This window comes from Miniopterus natalensis, chromosome 6 (genome assembly GCF_054644295.1).
Source record: "Miniopterus natalensis isolate mMinNat1 chromosome 6, mMinNat1.hap1, whole genome shotgun sequence".
NCBI classification, from domain to species: Eukaryota; Metazoa; Chordata; class Mammalia; order Chiroptera; family Miniopteridae; genus Miniopterus; species Miniopterus natalensis.
Window position 1 is genome coordinate 84537397 of NC_142086.1, and position 7829 is coordinate 84545225.

Here is a 7829-nt window from a genome sequence, read left to right on the forward strand (position 1 = left end):
GAGACAGCATCTGGTCTGTAGGGCAGGCTGTTGGGCTCGACAACTGTCACTTTGAGATCACTGCCCTCAATAGCCTTTCATTTGTGAAGGAGAAACCCCTCATCTCCTCCTTCTCCTTGTTCTTCTTCTTCTTCTTTTTGTTCTTCTCCTTCTCCTTGTTCTTGTTCTTGTTCTTGCTCTTGCTCTTGCTCTTGTTCTTGTTCTTGTTCTTGTTCTCCTTGTCCTTCTTCTTGCTGTTCTTCTTGTTGTTCTTGTCGTTCTTCTCCTTCTCCTTCTCCTTGTTCTTGTCCTTGTCCTTCTTCTTCTTGTTCGTGTCCTTCTTCTTCTTCTTGTCCTTGTCCTTCTTCTCGTTCTTGTTGTTGTTGTTCTTCTTCTTCTTGTTCTTGTCCTTGTTCTTCTTCTTATCCTTGTCCTTCTTCTTGTTGTTCTTGTTCTTCTCCTCCTCCTTCTTCTTGTTCTCCTTGTTCCTGTCCTTGTTCTTGTTGTCCTTGTTCTTGTTGTTGTTCTTGTTCTTCTTCTTGTTCTCCTTGTTCTTGTCCTTCTTCTCCTTCTTGTTCTTGTTGTTGTTGTTCTTCTTCTTGTCCTTGTTCTTGTCCTTGTTGTTGTTCTTCTTTTTCTTCTTGTTCTTATTCTTGTTCTTGTTCTTATTCTTGTTCTTGTCCTTCTCCACCGCCCCCTCATCCCCCAGCTGGCAAGAGGCCAGGGAGTTTGTGGTTTACTTGACTCCAGTTGCTTTCCTGGATTTTGGCTGAGAGTAAATGTGGGCGTATGTGAAAAGGCAGATTCCCCCCACCCCTCCTCTTTTGTTTCTTTTTTCTCTCTCTCTCTTTTAGAAGGCTGATTGATTTGCATAGACCTAGCTAAGGTGCAAAATATCCTTGTGTCAAAATTTAACCTGAAAGTAATAATAGCAGGTGTCAGAGGGGGAGCTGGAGGGGCCGGTCACTGAGTTGCTGTAGTCCTGTTGCTGTTGCACTTTGGGTGCAGGGCTTGTGGAGGGATGTGGATGAAAGTTCTGGAGGGACTGTGCAGAGCGAGAAGAGAATATAGAAGACAGGGTCCTGGCAAGCAATTCCATTAAGAAATCAGAGGTAGAGGAGTCAGAAGAGGTGCTAGAGGGATGAGAGAGGTGAGGAGAAGGAGGGCAGGATGGGGCAGGGAGCTGGGTGCGACCACATCTCAGGGGCAGACACAGGGAATGTTATTCAGCACAGGCTGTGGGGACCACTGGCTACCTACTTGCGAGAAAAATGATGAGTCTCTTCCTTATTTCTTATATCAGAATAAATTCCAAGTGAATTAAGAAAAACAACAGAAAGGGTACAGATGTATTTTTATAATTCTACAAGTGGGGAAAGCTTTCCTAACCATGATAGGAATCCAGAAACTATTTTAAAACACTGGTATTTTTGTCATTATAAAAATTTTAAATGTTTGTAAGAAAAGTAAGAAGACAAACCAGGAAAAATATTTGCAACACATAATATATACATTCCTGATTTATAAAAGCAATAAATATTCCATAGAAAAAATGATGAAAGGAAATGAATAAGGAGTTTATAAGAGAAAAAATACACAGAGATAACAAGCAGATGGAAAGACTGTTCAACTAGGGCAAAGTAAAAGCAATGCAAATATAATAACATTTTTTTACCCTAAAGTTAGCAAAATTAAAAATAAACGACAAATGGGGAGTGTGTGTTGGGGAAGGTGGTGGAATTGCAAACTCATATGTATTATTGGAGGTGTCAACTGGCAGTCTTTCTGGAGGGCAGGGAGGCAGTATTATGATTTAGAAATGAGTAGATGTCTTGGATTAGGGTCTAGACATTTATTCTAAGGGAATAATTTCACAAATACTCATCAGTTATATACAGGGCTACATTGCAGCCTCTTTTATAGCTTTGAAAAAATTAGAAACAACCTAAATATCTATCAACAGAGCACTGGTTAAACGCATTGTTGCAGATATAATCAATGGCATACTATGGGGTCATGAAAAATGATTTTCCAATGTTTTAGGGTCTTCACCTCTTTGTGCAAAGATAACCTTCTTAATGAGGCCTATGTTTACCCCCCCCCTTTGGAAATGGTAATCACTAGTTCTCAGGTCCCCCTTCTTCATAGCACTTTGCACCTTTCAGCATTTTTTACTCTTTACATATTTACTTTTTAAGTTTTTGTTGTCTGTTGACCACTGTGAAAAGAGAAGTTCCCCAAGGGCAGGGATCTATGCGTGTTTTATCCACAGATGGATCTCAGGCCCTGGAATAAGTGCCCAGTACACAGCACCTGTTCATTGAATGAATGGGTCTGTGTTCATTGACCTGGCAGATTGCCCATGCCATAGCGCTAAGTGAAAAGGCAGAATAAGGAACATATATTCCACTTTGCATATATTACCTTCTTGCAGTAATGTGTGTGTTTGTGAATGTGTGTGTGTGCAGAAGAATGTTTTCCAAAATGTTCATTTTGATCTACATCTGAGTTGTAAGTTCGTTGGTGTTTTTGCTTTTTTAAAAATTTTTCTATATTTAAATTTTCCCTTAATATGCTTCTATCATCTAAAAAATAAGTAGGAAACATGAAGCCATTTCTGTTTTGAAAAACCAAAATAGATACTGCATAGGGCTACTGAGTGATGTCCATTGGGCTTGGAAATTTGGATTCACTAGTGCATTGGTTTGAGTAACATCTCCTCCAAATTCATGTCCACCCTGAACCTCAGATTGTGATCTTATTTGGAAATAGGATCTTTGCAGATGTAATTAATGAGGTCACACTGGACCTGAAATCCAACAGAACATCCTCATAAGAGACAGAAAGGGACGTACAGAGACAAAGGAAGGCCATGTGAGGACACAGGCAGGGATTGGGGTGATGCTCTCACAAGCCAAAGGATTCATGGAGACACCAGAAGCTGAGAGGCAGGAAGGGTCCTCCCCAGAGCCTTCGTAGGGAGCATAAGCCTGTTGACATCTTGGTTTCAGACTCTGACCTCCAGGACTGTGAGAGAATGCATTTCTGTTGTTTTAAGCCACCACTTTGTGTTCACTTGTGGTAGCCACAGGAAACTAATATAATTGGTGAGAGTGGGGTCCCTTGAGTGGTGGGTTCTAGAGCCAGGTCGAAGTGGGTGAAGGAGTGATTGGTCTGGGAGGGGGTGAGAGAGGGGACTGGGGGTGATGTGGTTCAAGACAGAGAGCTGGAGGGAATTGACGTAGAAGGGATCGTGTGTGTAGTGCATGTGTGTATGTGTGTGTGTTTGATGGGTGTTTATAGAAGCTGGAGGAGTGTTGAGCACATCCTCATGCAGAGAAGAAGCCAAAGGGGAGAGGCTGACACTGTAAGGAAGGGGCAGTGGTGGAGTGAGGTGCTGGATGGAGTGGAAGTCAATGTGAAGTGCTGTTAAGAGCAGAGATGGAGGGCAGGAAATACAGACAAAGGGATGAAGCTTTCTCCCAGAGAAGTAGGGATGAGACGGGGAGGGAGGAGACCGATGGGGGGGCATGTGGGAGACACTTTCCTCAGGCTTTGTGTCTTGAAGGAGCTTCATGTTGGCTCACTTTCCAGCGTGAATTTCAAGAAAACTGTATTCCAGCAGACTCCTTGAATTAAATCTGTGTCTAGCAATACAAATAGTGGAACTCGGCATAACCACAGAGCAGGCAAGGCTTTCTCCACCTTTACGGGTCAGGAGAAGACATGTAAACAGGTATATGTACACCCATGTTCATAGCAGCATCGTAACAGCCAAAAGGTGTGCGCAACCCAAGTGTCCATGGACTGATGAGCAGATAAGTGCAATGTGGCCCATCCACACAGCGGAATATTCTTCAACCTAAGAAGGATGGATATTCTGACACCTGTTAGAGCGTGAACGAACCTGAGGACATTCTGCTAAGTGACATAGCCAGACACGAGAGGACAGGTACTGCCAGACTCCGCTGATCTGAGGTATCTGAGGAGTCAAATTCATAGAGACAGAAAGCAGAATGGCAGTTGCCAGGGGCTGGGGGAGGGGAAGGGGGGTTAGTGTTTAATGGGGGTGAAGTTTCAGTTTGGGGAGATGAGGAAGTTCTGGAGATGGATGATAGTGATCTCTGCACCAAAGTAAGAATGTACTCAATGCTACAGAAGTATATATTTAAAAATAGTTAAAACGGTAAATTTTATGTTATGTGTATTTTATTACACTAAAAAATAAATTGTCTTAGGAAAAAAGAAAAGCATATATATTTTCTAAATAAGGGAAGATTAGCTTCCAAGAAGCTTCAGGAGAAGGTGTACAGATGGCAGTGGATTCTGGGCTAAGATGCTGCAGACTGAGGTCAGGGCAGGGTTTCCCGTGATCATCTTTCCTGCGTGTTTTGTTACATGTTCCCATTTTACCACCAGGACACATTGAAGGACAACTCAGAGCTGTAGCTACAAGTGGTGCCTGAAGTGTAAAATCAGTAGTTTCCTTTTGCCCCGATGCTTGTCTTCTTGTTGAGTCCTTACCTGAAGATGTTCCCTCCTTGGGGACTGGTGGTGACGCTTGCCATTTATGTCTGATGTGTCCTGGGAAGGTGAGCTCGTTTGTTCTGTGCCTTGAGCTACTGTGACTATGGGAGACTATTATAATCAGAAATCCAGACAGACTGGAATTTGAAAGTCACAGGCGTGTGGAAGAATAGCTCCTCTGTCCCCTGGGAACAGGTGACAGTGATGAAAGGGCAAAGGGTCCTATTAAAATTTTAGCCTGAGGGCCTCACACTGTGAACCTGAATTTAGAACGTCTGGGACCCACTGGGAGGTCAGGAGACCAGGGAGGTGGGAGGTGGCTTGGGAGAGGTGCCATTTCATTGCTTAAAGGGAAGACATGACAGGTCACTTTGGGCTGGATGAAGGACGCTGACATTCGATATCCTCATTTCTCCTTCAAAGGTGATTTCGAGAATTAGGACAGTTGACAGAACCATTAGAACCTTTCGGACCACTGCGCACAGCTGTGGGTTGCCTCCTGCACAGGGTGCCCGGAGGAGGGGGCCGAGCGGGCAGAAGGCCATCTGCACTCTGCCCGCCAAGCCACGCGCCCTTCCCTGGCCTGAGCCTGCTCAGAGGACAGGCCACCTGTTGGGGTTTGCCCAAGGGCGCTGTAAGGGTGAGAGGAGCCCTGGCACCTCGGCATCATTCAGTTCCTTCTCCTCCACACGAACAAAGTGAGGCCCAAGGAGCCAACAGACTTGGCAGGAGGCGGGCCAGAGCTTTCCCGCCCCTCAGGAACCTTGGACTTGGTGGTTCCTTCTGGAGCCAGAATCCCTCCACGGCCTCATGACTGCAGGGTGGGGCCGAGTCGGCCAGATGGGGGTCCCCGCTCTGCTACCCACTAAGGGGGGTCCAAGAGCCACAGGTTCTTCATCTGCAAACGGCGAAATGCTGCCCTGCTGGGCTCACGGGAGAATGAAGCGATGTAACTCTCCTTGGTGCTTAGCCTGGAGACCAGGCGACGGGCGGGCCTGGGCGGGAACCCTGCTGTCCCATCTGCGATGCGTGTGCATTCGTCCAGGCCGCGGGGTCTGAGTCTCAGTTTCCTCAGTTGTAAAACCTACCTCGCGGGGTTACTGTGAGAAAGAAGTAAATCCTGCGAGCGCAGCACCTGGTACGCAGCAGACATTGAACAACTGGTAGCAATTACGACGGTGTCTGGGTCAAAGGCGGCGCGCGGCTTGTGGCTATAATAATCACTGTTTTATAAGCTCAGCATTGTCCTGGAAACTGTGGGAAATTCAGAAGCAATCCAAGACACAGATGGGCGGACCCACCTGGAAACGAAGGGGCTGCCTGGTAGCACAGGACCCGCGCCGTGTCCCGTATCCAGGAGCAGTCGCGGCCATGAGACTGAGAACGTTCTAGATGTCAGAGGCGAGGCAGCTGTGGCCGGACCGAGTAGCCACGGCGTCCTGGAGGAGGTGGGACTGCCTGTGGCCCTGACGTGTGAACGGAAGAGAGCCAGCCTTTCTGAACAGCTGCTAGGTGTCAAGTACTGGGCTGGGCACTGTAGCCACGCGGGAAGCGTTGGCCCATCTTACAGACGAGGCAATGGAGGCCCGCAGCGCCCAGTCACTTGCTGAAGCTTATATGTCCGACACAGGGCGGAAATAGGCCTACCTGGCCCGGCTCGGGAGCTCATGTTCTTTCCCTTCTGCTATTGCCGAGTGACAGGAAGAGTGTGTGTGTGTGTGTGTGTGTGCGTGTGTGTGTGTGCGCAGGGTGAGGATGAGTGGCCACGAGAAGGATCTCGCCTCACTGGCCCCAGTGGAGTGGAAGAAGGACAGCGCGTTTGAGGGGTCATGCCCGGGGCAAAGGTCAACCGGAGCGGGGAGGCGAAGGAAAGGCCCCTCTGGGGGCGAGCGTGTCGGATGGGAGCCTGGAGGTGGGGGAAGCTCTGGCGTCTTTTACAGAATCTTAAGCTGGGAAGAGGTGCCGCCGATCGAGGCCCTGCCCCGCGCCCGCGTGCGGCCCGGCGGCCTCGCTGCTCCTTCGGTCTAGTCCCACCCCCCTGAATCTGTGAGGTGGGCGCATCCTTGGCTTGAGAAGGCGAACACCTTGGCCAGGGTTACGCCCGCAGCTAGAACCGGCCCAGGGCGTTGGGCTCTGAGCCTGCCGCCCTTTCCGTTAACCAGACAGGACAGAAAGGCAGACTCCCAGCCCAGCCGTGTTGAGCGATGATGAACCGTCCCTGCGAGTGGGAGTGCGGAGGGGCCACTGAAGAATGAAGAGCACAGATACCCCAGGGGCACCCGCAGGGAGGGCCGGGAGGAGCAGAGGGTGCAGGGGGTGAGAGGGACGAGCAGGCGCTGGTGGGGGGAGGCCCCACTGGCAGGGTGGGTCCAGGGGATGCTGTTGGGCCTGGCAGCCAGGAGGCCACTGGTGACTCTGTAGAGAGTGGGCAGGGTGAAAGCCAGGCTGCAGGGCAAGAGGGGGACCATGGGCTGAAGCTGCAGGGGACATTTTGTCTGCTGGTGAAGGAGGGAGGTGGCAGGGTGCTCCTTCCGAATGAGGCGGGAAGGAGGCGGTGGGAAAGGAGCCATGGAAAGTTCTGGAAGGAAGTGAACAAAGTCTCTGGGGGTTGGGAAGGAATGAAATGCAAGGCTAAGCATTGCCTTCAGAAGACCAGCCCTTCCCGCCTGCTGACGGCACCGTGCAGGGAACAGCGAGGGTGACAAGGCCATGCCCAGCTCAGAACAGAGTCATTCTGGTCCTTTCTTCTTCCTGTCTATAGACTATGGTCATCCACCCTGGAGAGTCCATAGAATAGATCTGATTTCCAGAGGAGGAATGAGGGGGGAAGAGAGAGGTCAGAAAGGGGCTCTTAGCTCCTCGTAGAACTGAGACAGACATGAGACCCCCTCGCACAGGTTCTAGAATTGTGGGATGCCAAGCCTCCTGCGAGGGGTTTGCTTAGTTCTAGAGTGAGGGCAGGGGAAGCCCTTTCAGAGCAGCCAGTCCCTCCCTGCATGATGGTCGTGACATCTCCTTGTCCATTTTCCGGGTGGGACTCGCTCCGACCACATCACATTGTGGGTTTTCACGGCGGAGGAAAGAACACCCCCCCCCTCCATTAGCCAGAGTTCCAATTTTAGACAAATGTTTCAGCCCGCTTCCCTCAGACCCCTTTCTGTTAAGAATTCTAGCAAGTGGAAAATTGAATTTCCTTTTCTCTGCTGTCCCTCTCCTGGGGTGACTGTGACTGGGTGTGAGAAAGAGAAGTGTCCTGGGTAATTCACTGTGAGCAGTGACCCTGTCATTGAGGGTTCAGGACAACTGACCCCACAATGAAGCAC